Source organism: Prinia subflava, chromosome 16 (genome assembly GCF_021018805.1).
Source record: "Prinia subflava isolate CZ2003 ecotype Zambia chromosome 16, Cam_Psub_1.2, whole genome shotgun sequence".
Taxonomy (NCBI): Eukaryota; Metazoa; Chordata; class Aves; order Passeriformes; family Cisticolidae; genus Prinia; species Prinia subflava.
Window position 1 is genome coordinate 1,517,233 of NC_086262.1, and position 26,360 is coordinate 1,543,592.

Consider the following 26,360-nt stretch of genomic DNA (forward strand, 5'->3'; position numbering starts at 1 on the left):
GTTCCCTAATTCTTTGTGGAATGACAAGAATTGTTTGTTTGTTGTTTTTACTTTAATCCTGAAAATGAACATTCGTAATCACTGTTCTGCGGAGAAGCAGCTCAACACAGGCCTGCAAAGTCTGCTGAAAGCAAGCACAGGAAATTTCACCCTTGGAAAATATTTTGCAAAAAATAAGATGCGAATTTGAACACACAAAATCAATTTTTTTTGCATCCTTGGCAGCAAAAGCCTCACTCAAATTTCTATTAAGCTCTGGGAAGGCTGTTTTGTGTCAGGAAAGACAAAGTCTTTCTTGGATTTCCTTCCACAGATGCCAGGCTTCTAATGAAAACCCAGACAGGAGGAAAACTAGTGGGGTTCAATGTTCCTGCTGTACCAACTTGGTAATTAAAAACTGGGAAAAGGAATCCAAAACCCTAAAAATGGATGTAGGCCAAAGCATTGAGCTGGGAATGGACAATCTCCCCAGCCCATGGGTGTTTAACAGCCCTGTCCCTCGCTGGTGTCTCTGCAAGCCTGGAATGGCCAGGGTGGGATGCACAGGAGGTTGTTGGAATTTCCAGGGTGGGATGCACAGGAGGTTGGAGGGTGGGATGGAAATCAGCAGGTCCTGGATCAGCATAGGGAATCAGGACAGGGAATTTGGGTTAATAAAGCCCCTGAATCCAAGCCACGTGTCAGCAGCAGGATTGCACTTCCCTTCAACAGGGGTTGAAGGCAAGGAGGAGGAATGTGGGATGCAGCTGGAGTACCTTTTTTTAAAAAAAATATCCATAATTCCTTTTATAGTTTAGCTCATGGAGGGTATTTCTTTGAGTCAGGAGGGAACAGGAGGGATGCACCAACCAGGGCTGTGTTTGTGTGTGTGAGTGAGCTGGGAAAGCACCAAATCCTTGCATATCCAGGTTTTCCATAGCCAACACATCCACAGGCTTCAAGTGTCTGAAAGGAGACTACAAGGAAGATGGAGAGAGGCAATTTCCAATGCCTGGAGGGACAGGACACAGGGAATGGCTTCCACTGCCAGAGGGCAGGGATGGATGGGAGATTGGGCAGGAATTGTTCCCTGGCAGGGTGGGCAGGCCCTGGCACAGGGTGCCCAGAGCAGCTGTGGCTGCCCCTGGATCCCTGGCAGTGCCCAAGGCCAGGCTGGACATTGGGACTTGGAGCAGCCTGGGACAGTGGGAGGTGTCCCTGCCATGGCAGGGATGGGATGAGATACTCAAGGTCTCGCCCAACCCAAGTTTTCTGTGATTTTGTGATTTTAAGTGCAAAGCTCTCAGAGTCTGTGGAAGGCTGAGGATGAGTCCTGTGGGAACTGTGGGTGCTCTGGCCTCAGGCCATCACCCATTCCTGGGGAATGAGCCCCTCCAGAGTTGTTGTCCTGCTGCTCTGAGCATTTTCCTGGGATTCTCAAGGCAGGGAGAGCCTTCCCCCCTCCATCCTTCCCCTCCATCCTTCCCCATGGGGCAGCAGAGTCCCTGCTGGCAGGGTGCCCGTGGCTGTGGCTGCCCTGGCTGTGCTGCCCCGGGGCTCCAGGGCACCCTGGTATTGCCTGTCAGGGAGATTGGTGGCATCTGAGCTGCCAAACGTGCCGAGCCATTTACAAAGCGCCGCTCGCCTGGCCCCGCTGCCGGTGATGAATGGAGTTATTATATCTGCACAATCTTATCCTGCCCCCCAGCAAAACTCCCTGCCGGCTGCAGCGGGGCTGGGGAGGGCCGGGCAAGCTCACGGAGCGCTGAGCACATTTGTCTTGCAGGGAGAGGGAGAATTGAGGGCTGCAATAAGCAGCATTAAATAGCCAAGAGTGCGGGATTACAGCTCGGCTGCTCCCCGCCTGCCGCGCTCTCCCAGCCGCTTCCCACGGCCTTCCCGTCATCCCTGGGCAGCAGGAACGGTTCCTGGAGCTCTTCTCCCATCTTCTGCTGTGCCTCAGGTGGGAAAATCAGCCTGGGTGGCCTCGGTCTGAGGTGGGGTCACCTGATGCCCCAGGCAGGACTCTCTCCTGGGGGGACACCTGTGGATGCTGTCCCCAGGCTCTTTTCTCTCCACCCTCCTCTTCCCTGCTTTGGGAATGTTTCCACAGCAAAGACCAGGTGTAAGGGCACGTGGAGGAAATGACCTTTCCTCCATGCCTGCTGTAGCACCTGTGCTGCCCAGACAGGGCTAATTAATGACTAAGAATTAGTTAATCCTCCCAAGCTTTGGGAATGGTGAACCATCACTGGCTGGGCCCTCACACCCCCTGCAGCTGCAGCCAGCTCGGGCATTTCTGTGGCACAGGAGTCACCCCAGGTGGCAGGAGGCTGCAAGCCTGGAGAAGGACTTGCAGAGAGTGGTCTGGAGCCCCAAAGGTCGGGGCAGGAGCTCCTGGACTCCTCCAGCTCCTGTAGGGGTGTTGTCACTGATGGAAGGGGTGATGTGCAGGCCAGGACTGGCACTCAGGTGTCTTTGTGGGCATGGGAACAGTGACCAGGCTGTGACACTGGCACAGGGTGCCCAGAGCAGCTGTGGCTGCCCATCCCTGGAAGTGCCCAAGCCCAGTTTGGACAGGGCTTGGAGCACCCTGGGCCAGTGGAACGTGTCCCTGCCATTGCACAAGGTGGACTGAGATGAGCTTTAGCACCCCTCCCATTGCATTCCAGGATTTTGCGATCCCAGGACTCCACGATTTGTGTGCCAGAGCAGCGATCAGGGGAGGTGCTGCTGTCCCCGGGTGTGCCTCCGGGCAGTGCCGGTGTCACCAACGGCGTCAGCAGGGTCCCAGCAGCGCGGGGCTGCTCGGGGGAGGACGGGCGATGGAATTCCATGGAAAAGGCACACGGACGCTGTCCCCCTGTGTGCATTCACCCCCGCAGCCCCCGGGAGAGCCTCGGGGCTGCGGCGGCGGGCACGGCCTCCCCGGCTGGCTGGGGACAGGCCGGTGGCAGCAGGGGGCTGTGGCGAGCCGCGGCTCCCGGAGCGGCCCCGGGGGCTGCGCTTCCTCCGCTCCCGGCGGGGGCTGTGGGAACCTCCGGCCGCCCGTCCCCCCCCGCGGGCAGCGCCGGCCCCGCGCCGGGGGCGCGATGCTCGGGCGGAGCCGCGCTCGGGAAAAGTGTGGGAAGAGCGGATGGGAAAGGCACGGCCGCGTCCTCCCGGAGCCCGGGCCGGGGCAGGGCAGCGGCCCCAGCGCAATTCCCAGCCCCGGGAATAGCAGGGAGGGTTTAACCCTCTGCGCGCTGGGGATGCGGGACGGGACTCGGTGCCCGCCCCGACACAAACGAGAGGCACTGGGAGCACCTTTGCCTGCTCCTACCTGTGCAAGGGACACTGGGGAAACCCCTGCCCACCTAAGAAAGGGACACTGGGGACAGCTCTGCCCACCTAAGAAAGGGACACCTAAGAAAGGGACCACCTTTGCCTGCTCCTAGCTGTGCAAGGGACACTGGGGACATCCCTGGCCACCTAAGAAAGGGACACTGGGGACAGCTCTGTCCACCCCTACCGAAACAAGAGACACTGGGACACCTCTATCCAGCCCTACCCCAAACAAGAGACACTGGGGACACCTCTGCTCACCTAAGAAAGGGACACTGAGGACAGCTCTGTCCATCCCTACAAACAAGGGACACTGAGGACAGCTCTGTCCACCCCTACCCAAACAAGGGACACTGGGGACACCCCTGCCCACCTAAGAAAGGGACACTGGGACACCTCTGTCCATCCCTACCTGTGCAAGGGGCACTTTGATAGCCCTGCCCACAGGAGCACCCTCACAGTGATGCCACCAGCACTGCCCTCATTAAAACCTCGGCGTGACTGAGCAGCGAGTCCCAGGGAGGGCTGGAAAAGGCTTTTGCTGTCGTGTCCAGGTGGGATCAGAGGCTGGAAACCCAACAAGGCACTTTCTCATCCTGGAAAAGCACCGCAGGCTTGGGTTCCTCCCCGAGTGACAGCCCTGCCAAGGCACTGTCACACATTCCCGGGCAGCATTAAAGGACCGGGGAGAGATGGCAGCGAATTTGCATTGAAAATGGTCACGTTGGCATTTGCTTCGTGCTGAACATCGCTGCTCTTCAAAGCAACACACATTTTCACACGGAAAAGGAGAGGAAGGAGCACACTGTCCCAGGTATGAGACCAATGCCTTTGTCCCGAGCAATTTTCATCTTAAGAATAAAAGAACTGCATAAACGAAAATACTGCTGAGCACATTGGTTTGCAATTTTCCAGCCTTTAAAGGCTGGTCCCATCACTTTCCTCCCAGAGAGGTTTGTTCTCTGGCCCCTGAGGACACTGTTTCCTTGCCAGATCCTAATTTTCAAACCTCAGCTCTTTCAGCCCGTTCCAATAAACATCACAAGAATGTTGCTAAATAGGGAAAGCTTTTTTTTTTTTCTTTTTTCTTTTTTTTTTTTTTTTCCTCCTTAAGCCTTAAGAGGGAGAAAAAGATTTTGTTAAATGTTAAAAAAGGATTATTGAGGGCTGAGGCACTGTTTATCCCAGCAGGAAGGGGTTGGAGAGAGAAGGAAGGGTTAAACGTGTTGGAGCTGGGGAAGTGGGCCTGGGTGGGGCTGGAAAATCAAGGAATGTTGCCCTGGTAGTGGAATTAGTGGGGTGTTTGCAGTGCCCCTCTGTATCCCAGCTCTTCCCCAGGATGGGATGAAGATGAATGTGATGGGATGAAAATGAACCTGATGGGATGAAAACGACCACGATCATCGGGTTGTTTCAGGCAGTTTAAAGACTCTTGCTTGGCCTTTCCCTCCTTCCAACATCCCTGGTCCAATCCAACCAGGCCCAGGCCATGGCTTTGGGCACAGGGAGCAGACTCTGAGCCTACCTGAAGGATGCCAGACTTATTAGCGATTATTTTAATGAGGTGAAAGCTCATCAATGGCTCTGGACACCAAGAAGCTGCTGGAAAGCTCTGCCTGCACCGTGCTCTGGGGCTGGCTGAGGGACCCTTTGTGGCATCACCAGGGAGGCTGGGTTAGCCCAGCTTCATTCCCTGTATCTGGGAACGCTGGGAATGCCCCAGCAGCTCCATGGGTGAGAAAACCCCCAAAAGGAGCCGCTAAAGCCCTGAGAGAAACCAAAAACCTTCGAGCAGAAGATGCTGCAGGAGCTGCTTTGCCTTCTCAGGGGGAGGTGAGAGCTGAGTTGATTGGGGTGGAAAATTCCTGAGATTTGCAAGTCAAAGAGAGACAAATGAGTTGTAAGAGGTCGATGCTTTTCTGGGTCAGGGGCTTTATCCAGCGACAAATTCCCTGCTTGTTCCAGGATGTGGAAATTCGGGGGTTGCTACCTGAGCTGATGAGGTTTCCTGGCTCCAAGCGTGACCTGGGAATGCCTGGAAATGCCAGGGTGGGAGAATTTTTAATCCAGGGGTGGCACCCGCACGGAGGGTACCCACGCATCCCGAATTCTGTGCAGTTCCACGAGTAACACAGCAATGATTGAATGTGCTCACACATCTAATGAAAATAATTTAAATTTGGTGCAAAAATGAGGAAGAGATTTGTAGCCATTTTGATCCCTAATCCATCTGCCCATTCCAACGGATTCCAGAGCCTGGAATTCTATTCCTAAATTCCCCAGGGTCATTTTAGCTTCCTTGTGGTTTTCTTTTTCTTTTTTTCCTGCTCCTCTATTTGCAATTTCAGTCAGCCGAGCGAGCGCTTGCCACGCATTGAGACATCGCTTTAACTCCCTTTCCTGGATGTAATTTCTCGGAATTTTTGTGAAATCCATCTGCATGGATCCCAGTGCATACAAATCCAATGACACCATTCTAATCAGCCTTAAATGCTGCAGCAGCCCGCTCCCATTTAAGCTAATAGCTCCCAGCAGGCAAAGGTTGTTATCCTTTATGGACCAGCCCTCTGGGGAGCCACAGGGAACAGCTTGGAACAACAGGGAATGCATTTGGAAGTTGCCAAACTTTACTTACTGCCTCGCAGGGCTTTGGGATTTGGTAATTTAAAATTTTTCTTATTTTTAATTTTTTTCCCCTTCTCTTCATGCACAACAAAGGTTTCTGAGCCTTGATGTGCTCGTCTAAAATGGGAATTTCGGTTTGTTATCGCTCTCTCAAATTCCCAGGATTATTGGCTCTCACCTGCGTGGGCATCTGGAAGATTTTGGACTATCTGTTTTTCAGCCGAGGAGAAAACTCGAGGGACCTCCAGCCTGAGAAATCCCAGCGAGTTCTGGGGATTAACACGTGCCCTTCCAGGCGGGGAGGTTGGAGGCAAAATCCTTGGGAAATGCCAGAGCTCTGCTAACAGGTTTGTAAATGGAGGTGCTTTGGTTTAAAAGGAGATATTTATTAGGTGTGGCGGTGGAATGAAAACAAGCACAGATGGGGGATAAATCTCCCTGAGCAGCAGTGCAGCACTCCCAGATCGTTCCATAACCAGATTTTAGCAACTTTAGACCTTCCCAGCAGATCTGGGGGTGGGGCAGGAGGAGCGGCCAGCTCCTGTCCAGCCACTGCCTTTTCCAGCTGCTTGGAATGTTCCAGACTGTCTCTGAGGTTTCCTCACATCAGTCTCTGCTCGAATGGTGGGTCTGTAATGAGGAGAGGGGTTTGGATGACAGGAAAGTATTTCACAGAATTCCAGAGTCATTGAGGCTGGAAAGCCCTCCAGGATCATCCCCACCTTGTCCCCAGCCCAGAGCCCTCAGTGCCACCTCCAGCCCTTCCTGGGACACCTCCAGGGATGGGCACTCCAAACCTCCCTGGGCAGTTCCAATCCCTGAGCTCCCTTCCCATGGAGAAATTCCTGCTGCTGTCCACCCTGAGCCTCCCCTGGCCCAGCCTGAGGCCGTTCCTTCTCCTCCTGTCCCTGTTCCCAGAGCCCGACCCCCCCGGCTGTCCCCTCCTGTCAGGAGCGGTGCAGAGCCCCAAGGTCCCCCCTGAGCCTCCTTTTCTCCAGGCTGAGCCCCTTCCCAGCTCCCTCAGCCTCTCCTGGGGCTCCAGACCCTTCCTCAGCCCCTCTGCTCTGGAACAACTCTGCTGGGAGAGCTGGGATTGTTCACCTGGGGAGGAGAAGGCTCCAAGGAGAGCTTAGAGCCCCTTCCAGGGCCTGAAGAGGCTCCAGGAGGGCCGGAGAGAGACTGGGGACAAGGGATGGAGGGACAGGACACAGGGAATGGCTTCCACTGCCAGAGGGTAGGGATGGATGGGAGATTGGGCAGGAATTGTTCCCTGGGAGGGTGGGGAGGCCCTGGCACAGGGTGCCCAGAGCAGCTGTGGCTGCCCCTGGATCCCTGGCAGTGCCCAAGGCCAGGCTGGACAGGGCTTGGAGCAGCCTGGGACAGTGGGAGGTGTCCCTGCCATGGCAGGGGTGGCCCTGGGGGATTTTTAAGACCATTCCAACACAACCCAGTCCATGATGCTCTGGGAATGCCTTGGGATTGGGATGCAGCTGCACTCCACTCCTCCTGGGAGAGTTCCTGGGAGCCCCAGCCTGGCCTGGAATTCTGGCACACATTCCATGAACCATCCCTCAGCGTCCTGCTCCAGCCTGATTGTTTGGGATGGGCCCTTGTCTTCTGTACTCCTCACTGTACAAATCTGCTGCTGGGGATGGAATTATTCATCTCCCTGGCCCAGATAACATTAATGGGACACAAATAATGGACTGATTTTCCACAGCACTCCCGAAGATGAATGGGCTTCCTAATCCTTCTTTTATCTGGGAAGAGTTGGAGTGTAGTGAATTGAAGGTCTGAAGATTCCTCTCTGTGCACTCCCAGGCCTTGCTTGAGGTGCTGCTTAGCATTCCATGGACAGATTCCTGAGGCTTTGATGTGCTGATCCCCCCTTGCAGTGGCAGCTGTGGTATGTGAAATCTCCAGGGGTGCAGCCAGGGCCCCTCAGGAGAGCCTGGAGATGGTGCCAGCGGCTTCTTCGGAGCTCTGGATGCCACAGCCACCTTGTCCTGCTTTGGAAAGACAGGTGGGGCCTCCCTTGAAATGGAAAATGTAAACTCTCTCCCTCTGAATTATTAGCATTTTGAAATGAAGGGGCTCTCATGCAAGGATATGGGAATAGGAATAACAGTTCTTTACTAGGAGAATTAAAATAAAAATGCAGTAGTACAAAAAACCCACCACTGACAGAGCCAGAATAGAACCTGACACCCTGTTGGTCAGGGTGTTGGTAGCAATCTGATTAGATGGTGGCTGCAGTGCTGGAGTGACAGACGTGGTTCTGTCGGAGCAATGATCCTGTAGAAGGGGTACTTTTCCTGTGAAGGTCCAGTGCTGGTGAGATGGGTCCGGTGTTCCTCTGGGAATCCTGTGGAAAAAGGCTTCTCCAAATTTCAGGTTTTGTCCAGGCAGGAATGCAGGGCTCCTCCCCTGGGTGGAGCATCTCCCCATGGATGCTGGAATTGTATCAGCCCTGCAGTGAGCCTGGATGGCCCATGGACAGCAGAGATCCCCTGGAGGGAGGATGGGTCCTGGAAGGGATAAAGAACACTGCCCCAGCTGGTTTAACAGCTGGTGATGGAATACACACTGCTGGTTACAGCTTGCATTGCAACCTAAGACACACCCTCCCCACAAACACCAGGGAAGGGCCCTGCAGGGGACAAGGGAAGAGCAGAATAGTCCACAGAACATTCCCTGAATCCCCCTTGCAGTTGCTGCTGGTTTGTTGTTGTGTTCCCTGCGATCCCTGTGGATGGGCTGCTCCAGCCTCAGCGATGATCCCGGGTGCTCAGGGCAGGAGATTGACTGAGGAGCTGTGGCTGTCCCAGAAATGGGAAATGTTCAGTCTGGGAAGAGGAGGATGGTACTGGCAGCTTTTCGGGATGTTATAGAACAGCAGCAGGTCCTGCTTGATCCCAGAAGGAGACAGATCCTGATTGTTTACATTGGCAAAGCCCTTTAAGATCATCAAATCGAACCATTAAAGAGATGTAGATGTGCAGATGTTCCTGGGGGTGTTAATGGTGAGCGTATGGAATTCCCACAGCGATCAGTGAGGTTTTGCCATGGGATGGGATTGGATCTCTGCACACTGTGTGCCCTGGCAGATCTTCTCCCAAAAAACCAAAGGTGATCTACAGGATGCCGGACTTGGATCAGCTGAGACAGACTATTTATTCCCCAAAATCCTCTCTGGTTTCTCCTCTGCTTCTGTGGAAGTCCCTGGGGAGGTGGAAACTCTCCGGAGGGTCCTTTTCTTCTAGGAGTCACTCTGCAAGGTTATTCCCCTGCTCCTGGAGACACCCCTATGGTCTCTGGCCCTCTCCCTGCCCCCAAGGTTGGCCCTCTCAGCCCCCAGATTTCCCCTCCAAAAGAGGCTCCAAACCACTCCTAGACGTTTCTGAGGCCAGAGGCTTCTTTTCCACTTATCCACACAGCTTTTCTCCTTCTATCCCATCCAGTTCTGCCCTCCAGGCTCCCAAACTTCCCTTGTGCTTTTTCCAACAGCCCCACAGGGAGTGTTGGATTCTCCAGGAGGTGAAGCAGCACAGGATGGAATGTCCATCTCCTGGTGGCACTTCCCAGCTCCCTGAAGGAGCCTGGAGCAGGGAGGGATCTCCCAAAGGCCCAACAGTTCAAACCTCATGGATTGTCCTCTTCCCTGCCACCAATCCTTACAAACCTGGCCATATTTCAGCCTTCCATGCCCACCTAAGCTCTGTGGCTTTATTTTCACCACAGGCTCTTTGTTCCTGGATGCTCTGGAAAGGGAATTAGTGCCTAATCCTTCTATATGTGACTCCATGCTTTGCATATCATCCTTGTGTCCCTTGTCCCCAACATCTTCCCTTTTGTGACGAGCTGAGCTCGTGTCTGAACTCTCTTCCCTGATCCTAGAAGGTTTTTTCCTCCCATCCTGGGAGATTACAGCTAATTCAGTGCCCAGCCATGCATGCCAAAATTTAAATAATAAATCATCTCTCCCTGCCAGCAAACACCCCTGGACACGAAGACAAAGCCCCACTCCTTCCCGGGAAAATGGGGCTCTGCCTCAGCCTGAAAACTGTGGGAATTGTGGATCGGGGTTGCTTCCTACCTGCCTGCACATCCCCCTCCCTGCCCCGCCTGTCTGGGCTCTGCTTGGAAGGAAATGATTGCGCTGGGATCCTCCAAGTGCCAGGGAAGGGAGCAGGGGAGCCCAGAGGAGCCAATGTGGGGCAAGGATTGAAGGGAAGACATGGCAAAAAATGAGAGCAGGGAACAAAACGTGGGGTGCAGAGGATGAGAGCCGGGGTGTGACCCACGTGCCAGTGTGCTAAATTCCCCTCTCCACCACCGTAAAAGGGTTTTATCCTTTAACCAACACCGTGGTGAGAGGTTTATTCAAGTAGAAAATTTTTAATTGCATTCTCTTGTAGTCAAATATTAATGGAAGGACCTTGTACAAATAAAAGTGAATAATGCAACAGCTTAGCTGACAACATTGTTTCACATTCATTGCAGATTGTGAACCTTCATTAAAATGGATTATTTTTGCTTTGGAGATTTAACCAGCAACATGACTTTCCCCTCTCGCTGGCCCTGTTCTGCCTCAGCCCGCAGAGAGCTCGGGCCAAGGAGGAGCTTGCAAAATTAATTCCGAAAGAAGAGGCTGAAACTTCCAGGACGTGAATTCTCCTCATCCCCTCAGCTCAGAGAGCTCAGCACAGAAATCATCAGGCAAGGGCTTGGAGCAGACCCCTGCCATGGAGGAGAGCTCAGGGGAGCTGGGCAAGGCTTGGGAAAGGCAGGGAAGGATCTAAGCAGTGACCTCTTGGGAAGGAATCCGAGGGGATCCCAAACCCAAGGGGGTCAGAGGGGAGCCTTTGCTGTCGGACAACAACTCCACCAGATGGGAGGGTCAGCTGCTCCTTCTGAGCCAGCCAGGACAGCGTGAGGGCTCTGAGGGCAGCTCTGGCTCAGCCCAGCCCAGAGCAATCCTGGTCAGAGAATCCCAGAACGGTTTGGGTTGAACCAATAAACTTAAAGCTCATTCCATTCCAATCCCTGCCATGGGCAGGAACACCTTCCACTGTCCCAGAGTGTTCCAAGCCCCATCCAGCCTGGCCTTGGGCACTGCCAGGGATCCAGGGGCAGCCACAGCTGCTCTGGGCACCCTGTGCCAGGGCCTGCCCACCCTGCCAGGGAACAATTCCTGCCCAATCTCCCATCCATCCCTGCCTTCTGGCAATGGGAAGCCATTCCCTGTGTCCTGTCCCTCCAGGCATTGGCAATTGTCTCTCTCCATGTTCCTGCAGCTCCTTCAGGCTCTGCAAGGCCACCCTGAGCTCACCCCAAAGCTTCTCCTGTGCAGGTGAACAATCCCAGCTCTCCCAGCCGTTCCTCCCAGCAGAGCTGCTCCATCCCTCTGCTCATCCTGGTGCCTCCTCTGGCCTGGCTCCAGCAGCTCCAGCTCCTTGCTGTGCTGGGCCCCGGGGCTGGGGCAGCTCTGCAGGTGGGCTCTGACCTGAGCACAGGGGATGGGGCAGAATCCCCTCCCCTGCCGTGGGATCAGGACAGGGTTGTTTTTCCTGTGCCACCACAAGGACTTTCCCCACCCCCAGGTCTCTGCCTCTGCTGTCCCAAAGCTCTGGTGCCTCCGTGCCTGCGGTGTCCCTGCTCGTCCTGCAGCCCAATCCCAGCTCCGTGACTGTCACCACTGAATATCCCAGGCAGCTCCAGCAAAGCCCCTCGGCAGGAGGGGATACAATATCCACAGGAGATACTGAAACCTCTCCAGGATGTTGCCCCACGCCATGGGAGCAGCCTCACACGGGAAGCACAAGGCAGGAGTCTCCCATCAGGAGCAGGAGTGCAGCTCTGCTGTCCCAAAGCATCTCTTTCCTCGCGGGAATTTTAGAGGGATGTAACCCAGGTGCTCAGCTGGCCTCAGCATTGTGCTGTTGTGGGCATAAAGGACTAATTTTCCCCAAAATCCCCTTCTGCTCTCTCATCTGCATATTGCTCTGCTGGAAAGTGGAAGCTGTTTCCCAATCTTCCCAGGCACACGTTTTCCATGTGCCTAACCCGGGATTAATTGGGTTTGGAGCTGTGGCTGTGGGAAGGCTCTGATGTCCTCCCGTACAGTTTGACTCCCGAGTTCCTTGGCAATTCTAATTCCTCGCTCACATTTCGAACAGCAATTCCATGTTATTTTTAGTCCTAAAACATTATGAACATAGAGGAAACGAGACACCTACAGAAGTTGCCCCTGTGCAAAATTATGAATGATTCAAAAGTGCTGTCGCAATTGCCAAGCTCTCCTGTTCTAAAAAGCTTTGTAATATTCACAGTATGGGCTTGGCTGGCTCCTGAGCAGTGCAAAACACCCGGCAGAAATTAATTGTCGAGCCCTGAATTTACCCTCAGGGAATCAGAGATAAAAGCACCGAGATTGGGGGGTGATAAGGGAATCCCACCCTCCACCCTGTGCAAAGGGAAACTGCTCCTGCCTCAGTTTCCCCTCCTCCAGCATCGCTCTGGGGGGTGGGAAAGTGGGAATATTAGCCCCGGGGATCCCATTAAAGCAGCTTTAAGGGGTCGGATCAATTAATTCGCTGCTGGTATCTCGTGGTGCAGGTGTTCAGTGTCCCCATGGAAGTCACTGTGAGCCGTGGGGTGACCGGGAGATTTATATTTGTACAATGGCCTCACTGTCGAGGCGGACGAGCCCCTGACATGGCAGCACTTACAGTCCATAAAGCAGCAATTATCCCTGTTATTAGATCATCCCATTTCCAGCCGGAATCCTGCGCCTGTGGAGCATGCAAAGCCAGCCGGTGCCTCTCCCAGTGCCGGGCTAATCTGTGCTAATCCATTATGTAAATCACCAGGACAATAACCAGAGACAGGCGTGCCATGTCTTCCAAGCATCCGGCCCTCCTTAATGAAATTTGACCCACAAACGCGAGGGTTTGGGCTGCAGGGGCCGGGGGAGCTGGGTGGGAAGAGCATCTGCACTTGGCAATTTGGAGGCGCAGTTTGGAGCCCCGGGGCCCCTCCCGAGCTCAGCCTTTTCCCGGGGCTGCTGCTGATCTGGTCCCCGAACATTCCCTGACCCTTTGAAACAGGACCCCTGCCCCCAAACCGGGTCATTTTGGAGCAGCTGCTGCTGCCTCGGGGCAGGGCTCTGCACGTGGAGTCACTTTTGTGACCAGGACCTTCGGGAATCTCAGGAACAATAAAACTTGACTAGGTCAGGGGAGAGTGTGTGTTTTTCTTACTTAAATCCACCATGATGGTGACATCTCCATGTGACAGCAGTGGGGCACTGGATGAGATCCCAAAGGGCAGCAGAGCATGCAGGGGCTGGAATTCCTGACCTCAGGAACAGCAGGGCCATGCTGGAGAGCTTCTCCTGCGTGTCCATCCTGCCCCTGGACACGGCTCAGACACCTCTGAAGGTGCCCAGGTAACTCTGAGGTGTCACTAAAGGGCTTTGCCCACACTTCTGGCTGTTGTTCCTCATTGCAGCTTGTATGGCTGTTCCTTACAGACCTCTCATTATGGATCCCTCATCATTGATTCCTTACAGATCCCTCATTATGGATCCCTCATCACTGATTCCTCATCCCCTTTGTATGGATCCCTCATCACTGATTCCTCATCTCCTTTTTGTGGATCCCTCATCACTGTTTCCTTACAGATCCCTCATTATGGATCCCTCATCACTGTTTCCTTACAGATCCCTCATTATGGATCCCTCATCACTGTTTCCTTACAGATCCCTCATTATGGATCCCTCATCACTGATTCCTTACAGATCCCTCATTATGGATCCCTCATCACTGATTCCTCATCACTGATTTCTTATCTCCTTTTTGTGGATCCCTCATCACTGATTCCTCATCCAAGGCTCCGTGGTTCAGATATGAGAGGATAACTCCGTGAGGACACTCTGGTGCCAGCCACGAGGCCTGGCAGCAATCCCCTGAGCCCTGGGCTCTCCTTTGGGTGTGCTCCTCACTGCCATCGCAGTAGGGAGAAGCAAAGCCACAAGGGGATGCCAGATAGATTCTCATCTCTGCCTGGATTTCTGCTCCTTGGGAGGGAATCTGGGCTGTGGCAATGAATATTTTAGAAATGTGGGGCTTGGGAATCTCGATGGCAACATGTTTTAGCAGCACTCCGCAAAGCAAACACAGCCCTGGCTGTGTCTGTGCTCCCGCTGTCTGTCGGCATCTCCGAGCCGAGCTGCGAGACTCCGCCGGAGCGCGCGGCGGAGCCGGCTCTGCCTCCCCCCGCCAGCCTTTATTCAAATAAACCCTGGGATAATGACATGCAGAAATCCTCTGCTCCCGCAATGTTGATATTGCACGTTCGGGAGGCACTGCAGTGGGGGTGCATGTGGGCAGAGCCATACGGGCGGTGGCAGCTGCTGCCAGGCTGGCACAGCGGAGCCGCCGCCGCTCCAGACGCTTCCCACAGTCTCACACTTTGCTCGAGCACCGAATTCCCTGTCGAGCTCGAGGTGCTGAGCCCCTCCACACATCCCGGGAGGGAGGCTCCGCCAGCGGCGCGGCGCTGGGAGTTATTCTGGGAGAAGCCGCTTCGCTCCGGTGCCAGGGCAGTGCCAGAGGCAGCTTTGGGCTCATCCCGGTTGGAATTGCTCAGGGGTGAGGCGCCTGCAAGGAGCAGTCCAGCTGCAGGTGTCTGGGGCCTGCAGGTCCCCTGGCTGCAAGTCCAGAGCCTGAGGAAAAGCCTTGGGCACGTGGGATGTTTGGATGGAGGAGATGAACGGGATGCTGGCTCCTGGAGCTGCAGCTGGACACCAGGACATCTCCAGCAGCTCTACACCCACCCGTGGGAGCACCTGCACGCAGCACTGGGCACTGCTGCTGGCCCTCAGGACAGCCCTGGCCCCAAACTGACAGTGGGGACAGTGACACTGGGGGCTCTGCGGCCACCACAGAGCCCAGAGTGCCAAAGACACCTCCCTAAGCTGCATCCACATCGTCATCGTCATCGTCATCCTCGTCCTCATCCTCATCCTTATCCTCATCCTCATCCTCATCCTCATCCTCATCCTCATCCTCATCCTCATCCTCATCCTCATCCTCATCCTCATCCTCATCCTCATCCTCATCCTCATCCTCATCCTCATCCTCATCCTCATCCTCCCACATCCCTCTGCAGCCCAGGTGGACTCTTGAATTTACGTTCGGTGGGTGCCCGGTGGAAAAGCTCCTCTGGAGCCCCAACACTCCCAACAGGCAGGGAGCCTGGAGGGAAATCCAGCCTGGCTGGACTGGGGGGAGCAGGAGAAGGGTGGGAGAGAGGGAACGCCAGGGTGGGAGATGAGGGAACCCGGGAGGCAGGAGCACAACTTGGAAAAATTCCAGGTATTTTCCTAGGGAAAAGCACCTTTATTTCCAGCACTGATCACAAAGCCATGGAAAGGCGGGAACCCGCTGTGGGAATGGCCCAGCCTCCAGCCCAACCTGCAGCTCTGCAGCTGGGATGAGGCTGCTCCCCCGAGGGGGTGTTGCTTCATCATATCCCGGCTGGATTTTGCCAAGAAAAGGAACTTTCACACCAGACAGAGCTCCTGTGATTTTGCTTTTTTCACCCCAGACAAATTTTCAAGTAGTTCTCCTAAAAAATGTGAAAAGAGAAGGGAATAAAACATTAAGGACCTCTTGGAGGTAATGCTGGAGGCTTTGGAGTTTTGAACAGAACATGTTTTCTTGAAAAAAAAACCCACAAAAACCCACACAAGCAACCTAGAACTGTTTTAAACTCTGGGTATTTTTTTCATGCAGAACCCTGCAATTTTGGGCCCAAATAATGTTGTTTTTATTAAATGAAACCTATATTTTTCAATATCTCCCAAAAGAAACAAAAGATCCAAGGGAAATCATGATAAATTATCCTGGGAATAGGCATTTGCCATGTGCTGACTGGTTCTGGAGCATCTTCCACCAGGAAGACAGGATTTTCCTGAAGTATCTGCATGTGCTCCACTTGAGCTGATCCAGTTTGTCCTGTCTGGGTGATGAAAAGATCAGAAAACCCCCCAAAATTGGTATCCAGCTGCACCAACTTTCCCTCAACTCCCTTCCCTCTCCTGAGATATTTTTCCTGCTGTCCCAGCTTTGGTTTCTTCCTTGTGCCTTCATAAAAACCAGGGGAAATTCCTTAAAAAATGAAATTAAATAAAGTTACATGGAGTGTTAACAACGAAATAAAGGCAGGGGGGGTTTTTTGGGAATCTTGAAAATTTTCCCTTCTCCAAATAACCCATAAACAGGGGATGGGAGAAACTTTGGGGTGCACCATTCCCATTGCAGCGACTGCAGTCTTTTCCCAGCCCATTTTCCCTATTCCCAGCCCTCTGGGGCAGGAATTGGCAGTATTTAAAAATTATTGTTATTTCACTGCCAGGTGCAGGCTGGAACCCACCCAGGTGCCACCTGCCCATCCCACAGCACCCTGTCCTTCTCTCAATCCTCTCCCAAAGGCAATTCCCAGAGTCTGGAGATCCTCTTTGGTCTGTATTCATGAATCTCTAAATTTCTGTGGAAAAATCCCAGGATAATTCGGTTGCGAGGAGCCCTCAAAGCCATCGAGTCCAATCCCAGTGAGCAGGGACAGCTCCCACCACACCGGGAGGCTCAGGGAAGCTGGAATCAAAGAGCTATGGAATGCTTTGGCTTGGAAGGAACCTTAAGGACCAAGCTCCCTTGGAGGGCAGATTCTGGATTTGGGAGGATCACACACAGCAGGGAGGGAGAGGCGGAGGGCATGGAGGGAACCCAGGAAGGGGATTTGGGGTGGATTTTCCAAGCGTGACATCCAGCCAGGAGCTCATCCTGATGCTCCAGGCTCCTGCGAGGATATTCCTGCTCCAGGCACGGACTGGGAGCCCAGTGACTGCTCTGATCAATGCTTTACAGAACGTGTAAATAATAACCAATAATCAATAACCATTCTGATAATTTTGCAGCTTTCTGCGTTGATTCTGGAAGTTCCATCGCTCCTGCTGGTGCTGTTCCCCAAGTCCTGCCCGTGCTTCCCTGTTTGTTCCCTGCAATTAGCTGTGAGGAGATAAGACAGGTGTCACTAACATTCAGACAGACGAGAAGGAAGCAGCAATTTGCATAAATTAATTAAGAAACTGACCTCGTTCCCCAGCACTCCTCAGAGACGGAGCCAAACCCCCCAGTTTATCAAACCAACACCAGCTTTGACACCTGAATCGAGCTCCCCCTAAACCCAACGACAAAATTAATCCCCAGCAGAAGCCACCACAAGTCCCCTCCCTTCAGTCATTTATTTTTTCAGCCGTCCCAGCAATTTATTTTTAAACATATCAGGACGTTATGTTCCGTGACATTTCCCATCCACACAACACCATATGTATTGGCAAGTGATTCCTCCTGGAAACTGCGGGCTGGTGGATGCAGGGAGAGCTGGCAGCTCGCTGCTCCCTCCCCTTTTGGGGCTGTGCCCTCATTGTTCCACGGGCACTGCTTCGATTGGAGAGGAGCGAGTGGCTGGTTTGGAAAATCAGATATATTGGATTTTTCTGGGAGTGGTGAAGGCCACACCTTCGCTCCAGGAGCCCTGCAGGGTGCTGGGCATGGAATGCTGCATTCCAGAGCTGCATTTTGGGGTTGGAGGAGTCACTGGAAGGTGCAGACAGCAGGTTCTGTGTGAGCCCTGCCACCCCACTCTGAGATTTCCATGCTCCTCCACCCAGTGCAGCCTGGGGACAGCAGTCACCAGCTCAGGGGAGATTTCATGGAATTGTGGAACAGTTTGGATTGGAGGGGACCTTAAAGCCCATCCCATTCCACCCCTGCCACGAGCAGGGACACCTCCCACTGTCCCAGGCTGCTCCAAGCCCCAATGTCCAACCTGGCCTTGGGCACTGCCAGGGATCCAGGGGCAGCCACAGCTGCTCTGGGCACCCTGTGCCAGGGCCTGCCCACCCTGCCAGGGAACAATTCCTGCCCAAGATCCCATCCATCCCTGCCCTCTGGCAGTGGGAAGCCATTCCCTGTGTCCTGTCCCTCCAGCCCTTGGCAATTGTCTCTCTCCATGTTCCTGCAGCTCCTTCAGGCCCTGCAAGGCCACCCTGAGCTCACCCCAAAGCTTCTCCTGTGCAGGTGAACAATCCCAGCTCTCCCAGCCGTTCCTCCCAGCAGAGCTGCTCCATCCCTCTGCTCATCCTGGTGCCTCCTCTGGCCTGGCTCCAGCAGCTCCAGCTCCTTGCTGTGCTGGGCCCCGGGGCTGGGGCAGCTCTGCAGGTGGGCTCTGACCTGAGCACAGGGGATGGGGCAGAATCCCCCATGCAGATCTCCCTCCTCTTTGGGAAGCTGCTCTGATCCCTTTTCCTCACAAATTACTAACATAAGTAAGTCCCTAGGAAAATTATTCCAAAGATAAACCTGGGAATGGTCAGGGAATTGGCCCCCACACCAGGAAGTGGCTGAGCAAGAAGTGTCCTCGCCTCACTTTGACCCCTTCCCATCTCTGTTCCTGGCCCAGCTGCTGCAGGGGAAGAGCACAAAGTGGAATTAAGGCACTTTTTAGCGAATCCCCATCAATAATTGACAGGAGGAGAAAACGAATCCAGGTGCTTGAAGACAGAGTGTAAACCATAATTAAAACCTCCCAGTGCTGCTCTGACAGATGGCACAATGCAGACCCTGAAAATTGTCCATGAACATTTGTTTGATATCCGAGAACACTGACTGCCAGCAGGCTGGGGTGCTGGGACTGCATCACCACTGAATCCCTGACATCCAGGGCGACATTCTCTGGATTACCTCACCATTCCCATAAAACCATCCTGGAAATGATGCAGGGAAGACCAAGATCCTCACAAATAACCTGTCGTGGATGCAAACACTCTTTGCAGAGATATCAAACCTCAGCATGCGAATGTGGCCAGAAACACAGCCCAAAGTGGGGTTCTTTTGTTGAAGGAACAAGCTGGGGTGTTCTGAGGTGGGATTTGTGGTCCTGAAGCAGGTTCTGCAGCTCTGATGGGAAAAAGTTGTTGAACCTTTAGAAAGGCAGCACAAGAACAACTTCTGCACATCCATCCCTCTGTGAAGCTGCAGCGAGACCCAAATTCTGCTACCCCACTAATGTTTGCTGGTATTTCTGCCCCATCCCTTTCTGCCACCCGTTGAGGTGATTTTCCCTGGCCCAGCTCATGGATACCAACTCCAGGAGCTGGACAATCCCTGGGGAGCAGCGGGGCTCTGCTGCCGAGGAGCCTCTTGCGTGGGCCTGGCTCTGCAGTGCTCTGCAAATGTTCCTGCTATTTGTAATCAGCCCTGCTTGTCACACTTTGATATTTGTTCTCTCCGAGCACTCCTGCAGAGCCTGCCAACAGGAATGTTTTCCACACAGAGATGCAGCAGCATGTGTTTCAGACAGGAATTTTGAACTTATGAGCACTCGCCTCGGAAGCCTGAGGAGTCTGATGTGATTAAGAAGCAGATCCACATCACCTGGCTTGTTTGCAGTCAAAACATTCCCAGGTCGGAATTAGGAACGTCATGAAGCCCCAGAGGGATCATCCAGCAGCTCCTGGCTGAGGAGAGTGTCCCCATTCCCAAATTCACCCCGGCATTAATCCACCCACCAAGCAGGGCCAGCTGAGCAGGCAGACCATGCTGGGAGCACAGAGTTATCCAGCACAGTCAGGGAGGTTCATAAAGCCCAAGACTGAGGAGAGGAAAGCTTTAAAGTGAAAAAACCCCTTCAGTGCCTGCACAAGAGATGATCACAGCACCGTGGGATGCTGAGCCTGGAGGAAATGCTGGGAGGGGCTCAGACAGGTGGTTGCCCTGCTTGGGTTTAGTAGGATGGAGATTTTGTGGCCTGGCCCGCCCTGAAAACTCTGATCCAAGCTCCCTGATCAGCTCTGGAGCCCAGCACGACCCTTCTCAGAGCTTTTCTCTGCTATGCTGCAGCAGAGGCACCACCAGCGCTGAACATCTGGGCGTGGAAGCCCTCAAAGCAGGAAAAATGACATTGTTCTGGTCAGAAATGGTGGGAAGAGGGATGTTCAGCAGCACAGTGGAAAATGGAAAATGACCCCGCCATGCCAGTGTTGCTCAGGAAATGCAGGCTGTCTCCTGGGCATGTCGGTCAGGTGACAACATTTTGGCAGAGGAAGGTGTCCTTGTGAAGAATTCCCAGGAATCCAGGACTTTGTGGGTAGCATCCCTGGGTGCCTCAGCCATGCCGGCCCCGTTCCTGCTATCCCAGCCCTGTGCAGGATGAATTCCCAGCTGCTGCTTCCCCTGCCTGTGCCCTGCCTGCAGGGTGTGTGTGCTCTGCCACCATGTCCCGTGCCACCTTGGCATGGGACACTTCGGAGCAGGGGCCAGGATTTCCAGGGAAGTGTTTCAGTCCATGGATGCTCGGGGATGGGAGCAGGGAATCCATCTGGACATTCCAGCAGCACGTCAGGAGCTGCTGTGTTTTGCTGGTGGCCGCTCCCAGCTGAGCCCCAGCTGCAGCACTGGAGCTGCTTCTCCACCCATTTCACAGCAAAGCAGGATGGAAAAGGTGAGGGAGGAGTCAAACCCCCAGCTCAGTTCTGCACTGGCACCCAGCAGCTCTAGGGAGGGTTTGGGGGTGCTGCTGCCTCCCCCTGCCCACCCCAAAACAGAGGGGACTGAGCTTGGCCACCATATCTGATCCCCTGCAGAGAGTCACAGAATCCCAGGATCACCAAGGGTGGAAAACATTTCCAGGATCATCAAGTCCCCACCTTGTCCCCAGCCCAGAGCCCTCAGTGCCACCTCCAGCCCTTCCTGGGACACCTCCAGGGATGGGCACTCCAAATCTCCCTGGGCAGCCCCTGCCAGTGCCTGAGCTCCCCTTCCATGGGGAAATTCCTGCTGATGTCCACCCTGAGCCTCCCCTGGCCCAGTCTGAGGCTGTTCCCTCTCACCCTTAGGCACATTCCAAGCCTGCAGCCACGTGGGAGACACCCCCAGTGGGGTTTGCCACTGGCTCAGCTGGGGACGCTGGGGACACCCTCACAGTGCTCTGTCTCATTATTCTGGTGGCCACCATGAGGGATGGGCTCTTTGCCCTGCCCACGAGTCCTCAGATCCCCTCCAGCCCCAAGAGGGAGCTCAGAGCATCCCAGCCATCACCAGCCAGCCTTTCTCTGCACATCCCACTCCCCATCACTGCTGCTCGCTCGGAAGGGTTGGAAACACTGGGATGGCCACAGAGGACAAATCAGGGCTGTCATGTAGTTATTTCTCTCCTCCCGACTGCTCAGCAAACGCTGCCTTCCGCTGTCTACCACCCATGCAGGACCCGTGAAACTCCAGAGACCAAGGCAGCAGCACTCCTCTCATCTGCTCAGCTCCAGCAGCTCAAAGACAGGTTGGCTCTGCAGAGCTGCAGAGTCAGAGCCTTGGAAACAGCACCACAGCCTTGCAGCCAGCTTAATTCCGCATTTCAGCCCCTGGAAACACCTTTAGGAAGCGAAACGTGTGGGAAAAGCTGACAGGGCTGCTGTGTTTGACTGCTGGCACATCCTTCTAATTAATTTCTTTGCTACTCTTCCAAAGCAAAGCTCCTGTCCAGGATCAGAGCTGCTTTCTGCTGGAGCTGCTCAGCCCTGGGATTTGTGCCATGCTTTCCCTCGGCCTGAGGCTCCAGCACCTCCTGCACCTCCAGCCTGCAGCTCCCAGAGGGATCTGAAGGGCTCTGGATGAGCCAGGCCTGTGTGCTGCCTTCAGGGCCGAAGTGGGGCCACCAAAGGGACAGCCTGGGCTCCCACAGGTCACAACAGGGCCAGCTGGGGGTCATGGCCCTGCTCAGACCCCGCAGGGATCGCCCAGGCCGGGCTGGACACGGCACATCCCCAGCTCCAGTGACAGACCCTGTCACCTCCTCTGTGCTTTCCTGCAGTTGGATGGTGGCCCTCTCCATTTGGCATGCCCAGATAGGGACACTGAGGAGGGATCGTGGAGCAGATCCCAGCATCCTGAGGAGCAAAAGCCTCATCCCGCTCTGGGAAGAGCCACAGCCACATCGTGGGAGGCACCAGTTGCTGAGAAACCTCCTCCTCACCATGGAGTCTGCAAAGGAGATTGGTTATTCTGGGATCCTTTACCTGCTGGTCTCCAGCATGAGTACCCACTGAAAAATGACTGTACAGGCTACAGAGCTGCTGGCTGCTCTGACTGTTCCTTGCTTTCCTGCTGGAGGAACTCTGCACCTAGAACTCTGTAATAAAACCCAATTTTTCCTTGTCCATTTTGCTTTTTTTGCTTCAAATGAGTGGAGCAGCCTCGTGCTTTCAGTGGAGTTGCCCAGAGGAAGAGACTCCCTATTTTTCCCTGTTAGCTTTGCAGTGTGTGGGAGCCAGCCCTGGAGTGAGGCATCACCTGGGCTTCTCCCCACTGGGAATGTCTGCAGAGGGGAAAGCTGGAATTTTGCTCCCTGCACACACTCAGTCCTTCGTTTTGCACGCTCCTTCCTGAAGGCAGTGGGGCAGAACAAAGGAGGATTGACAGCCTCACCCCAATGGGTTCTCATCCTGCCACTTCATGCCCTGTTCCCCTTCATGGGAAGCTGCTTCCCTCGGAAGGAGGGAGCAAAATCTGGATTCAGGCAGTGCTGGGTGGACCAGCAGCTCATGGTGGCACGGGCAGAGCTCTCCCAGTCTGTCCCACAACTTCCCACGGCCACGACTCTCTCCATGAAGGAAAAGTGCTTGGATGCTGTGCCCAGACACCCACTGAGGCACAGCTCTGAGGTGGGGCTGCCCAGATCTCTTCCCTTCCCTCAAGAGAGGGAAAAGGACATTCAGACCATTAAACCTGGCTCCTGGAAAGCGACAATAATTGCCTGTTCCAATGGAAAAGATTACAAATTCCTGGGCCAGCCAGAGGAGGAATTACACAGGGTTTGTCCATCGCCATCCCTGCCCATCCGTGATTGCTTCAGCCAACGCTTCCCGATCCCTTCCCTGGGAATGATGCTCAGAAATGGGATCCAAGCTCTTCCCAGCCATGCTCCCTGCTCCCACAGCTTCCTGCCACAGGATGGATCCTGCAGACAGCTCTCCCCGAGCACAGGCATGGTTCCCCCCTCCTCCAAGGAGCACGTGGAATGTGGGAATGCCCGTTATCCACCTCTTATCCATGAGGGAGCTGCCTTCGCTTGCAATCCCTCCCGGACTGACCCTGTTTGGATGTGGCCAGAGCTGAAGAAGAGGTGGAAGCCCTGCAGGAAGATCAAGCTAAATGTGGTCAGTTGGCTCTGCACAGAGCGCTGGGAATGCTGTAATTCCTGTGGGATCCTGGCAGAAGCTTTGGGACAGAACAAGAAAGGGGTTTGAGCCGTGGGTCACATCCCACTGTGAATCCCAGAAGGTGGGACAGAGGGAGAGCCTCTCCTGTTCAGGTTTGGGATTTCAACAGCAAACTCCCAGTGGTTCTGTGGATCCCACATCTTGGACACACCAGTGCCAGCCTGGGATGGGGACACTGCTGGGTGTCACTGGGACACTGGGGCTGGCCCTCAGCGGGTGAGGAGGTGGGGACTGAGGAACACATCTTTGGCAGAGAGACCAAGGGCACAGCCTGGCCCTGCCTCTTTGCCTGGAGCCTGGAAAAAAAGCCAAGGGCACCAGCAGGACCAGAGCCAGGTCCTGGGGGCTCTGAGACACCTCTGACTCCAACAGGGAGCCAATCCAGGGTGGAAAATGTGACTCTGGAGTGAAAGCCTGGACTGAGCCTGGATTATATGGATAAGAACACACACTTATCTCACCCCACAACCTTTTCCTGTTCCTCCTGTCCCTCCCTTTCCCTCCTTTCTGCATTCCCCCTCTCCCTGCCTCGTGTCCCAGCCCCGGCTGCAGCAGGAGCAGCAGCAGCTCGCTGGAACGAGGCGCCGGAGCTGCGGAGCAGCAGGGAGCTGCCACATCCATCACGGCTCTGCTGTTGGAATTAATGAGAGCGCCACAGGTTCGGGCTGTCACTCACTCCCCTCACTTTGCTGCTTCCATATGGCTGCCAGCCGCCAGCTCCCGCGAGCCCTGCCAATTACAGCCGCAGCATTCCCACCCTCCTCCCGCTGCACTCACAGCTTCATTATTCTGATGGAGCCCGGCAAGCTGAGCCCTCCCTTCTGCACCGCTGATGCATGGCCCTCGCATGCACTGCTGCAGCGCAGCCCGGCTGGGGCAGCGTTGGTGGGAATGGTGCTGGATAACGGGATGGTCGGGATGTTCCCGCTCCTTTCTCGGGGAAGTGCCCATTCGGCAGCAAATCTTTCAGGAGTCTGATTTGCAGGCCAGGCTGGTTGTGATCAGCTCCCTCAGCTCCCAAATGAATTAGTCAGGGGATCCTTCAAAGCTACATTGCATTTCCAGATTTTTTTTTTTTTAATTTTTTTTAAAATTTGTTTTAGACTCTGCCTTCTGCCCCAAAGAGAGGGGGGCAGGGGGCAGGAACCCCTTGGGAAAGGAGGGATTTGCCTGTCTCCTGAAGGGAGCTGTGCTGAGGAGGGGGTTCTGTTTTTCTGGGACACTGCCACATCCCTGCATCCTTAAGCAACACCCCCAGCCTCCCAAATTTTCCTCTTGGTAGTCCCTGACTTGATGTTTTGGGCAACAAGTGGTCACCACTCCAGAGAAAGGTCAAAACAGCTCAGCCATGGATTGGGAGGTGGAGCAGAGCAATCCCTGCTGGAATTAGTGCCCTTTACAACAGCCAGGAGGGCTTCTGTGCCCTTACATTGAATTATTTGGCACAGCAGGAGTGGGATAATCCCCCACTTTCCTGGAAGGGATGGGTGAGAGGATGTAGGGAACACTGGGAACAGGGCAGGACACTGATCCCTGCACAGGTCCCTCTCCTTCCCCAGTACCTCCTGTTCCATGGGCACACATGGACATTCCCAGGATTGTCTGAGACAAATCCAAGGACAGCTGAGTCCGCTGGAAGGGCTGACATGGAGGAGACTCAGTGCGTGGGTGTGACCAGCCATGGGCATCCCAGATCCCTGACCCGGCCAAACTGGGGCAGCAACAGCATTTCCCAGGAATTCCACCTGCCTGGGGCTCCCAGGTGTTGGCAGATCCAGCCCTGGTGCAGGTGGTGAGGGAAGGGAAGGGAAGGGAAGGGAAGGGAAGGGAAGGGAAGGGAAGGGAAGGGAAGGGAAGGGAAGGGAAGGGAAGGGAAGGGAAGGGAAGGGAAGGGAAGGGAAGGGAAGGGAAGGGAAGGGAAGGGAAGGGAAGGGAAGGGAAGGGAAGGGAAGGGAAGGGAAGGGAAGGGAAGGGAAGGGAAGGGAAGGGAAGGGAAGGGAAGGGCTCTTCTGCAGATCCCAGTGCAGCAGCCCTGCTCTCACTTGGGATTTGCTGCCCTTTGAATCCCTGGAATTGGTTGCTCTCAGTGTTGCCCTGACAAGCTCAGCCAAGAGATGGAAGAGCTGGGAGGGAGCCAGAGCAGAGCCTGCTCCTGCTCAGGGGTGGAGAAACAGCAGGGATATTTCTCCATCTCTCCTCCCTCTCCATGCTCTGACACTGAGCATGGTGACACTGAGCAGCCTCTGAGAAAGCCTCTGGAAAGGCAGAGGCTGCTCTCTGCCCTAAGACAGGCTTTATTTTTTTCACCCCTCCCCAAATTTTAAGTTACATTAAAAAAAAATTCAGTCTCTAGTTCAGTTTTTAATTTTCTGAACAGTCCTGATATATATATATATATATATTTTTTTTTTCCCAGTATCTCTTCTCCCATCACAGTTTAAGTAGAAGCAGGTGGCTTCCAGTCAGACTGGGAATGGTTTGTGTGACTAAAATTCAGAACGTCTGGAAAAAAAACCCCAAATTTCCCCACAATCACCTGTGTCCAGTTCTCTCAGATACATTCACTGAGCGCTCTGAGCTCAAAGCCCCACCTTCCCTGACTCCTGATATTCCCCATTCCCTGTTCCTCCCTGCAACCACTCTGGAATCATCCCTGCACATCTCCTGCTCCCTCCCTGAGCTGTGCCCACACCCCAAAGGCGCATCCTGGTGTAAATCCCTACCTGGGTGTGGGCACTGGGTCTCGGGAGGGGCCTGGCGCCCACCTGGCCGGCAGAGCGGTGACCCCCGGAATTCCAGCAGGTGGGAGGGGGAAGCAGCAGCACAGCCATGTTGGCTCTGCCATTGGGAGCATTTTCCCCATGAGTTATTGCCAGGTTAAAGGGTTGTGATAGTGCCAATATCCCGAGCTGGGTTATTGTGTTATTAATGTGTGCCTGTCGCTGGCCATTAGCGCTGTGATCAATCCCCGCTGACAGGGGCTGCTTAGGCTGTCACACTTTGTTTTATCTGCCATCCTTAGACTTTTACTAACTCAGAAATTGCTAATCCAATCTCCTCTAACCCAGTTAGGGGAGGACATTGTCTC

At 54.3% G+C, this 26,360-nt stretch overlaps 1 long non-coding RNA gene across 3 annotated transcripts; it reads left to right on the forward strand.

Moving 5' to 3' along the window:
* Window positions 1-1,730: 1,730 nt before the first annotated feature.
* On the forward strand, window positions 1,731-13,194 carry LOC134559173 (uncharacterized). 3 transcript variants are annotated; one of them, XR_010082472.1, is made up of 4 exons: window positions 1,731-1,942; window positions 2,652-4,117; window positions 6,149-6,275; window positions 10,432-13,194. It is a non-coding gene; the product is annotated as an uncharacterized LOC134559173 (long non-coding RNA). The 3 variants fall into 3 exon arrangements; XR_010082470.1 differs by lacking the exon at window positions 2,652-4,117; XR_010082471.1 differs by lacking the exons at window positions 2,652-4,117; window positions 10,432-13,194 and adding an exon at window positions 9,920-10,421.
* The last annotated feature ends 13,166 nt before the right edge of the window (window positions 13,195-26,360 follow it).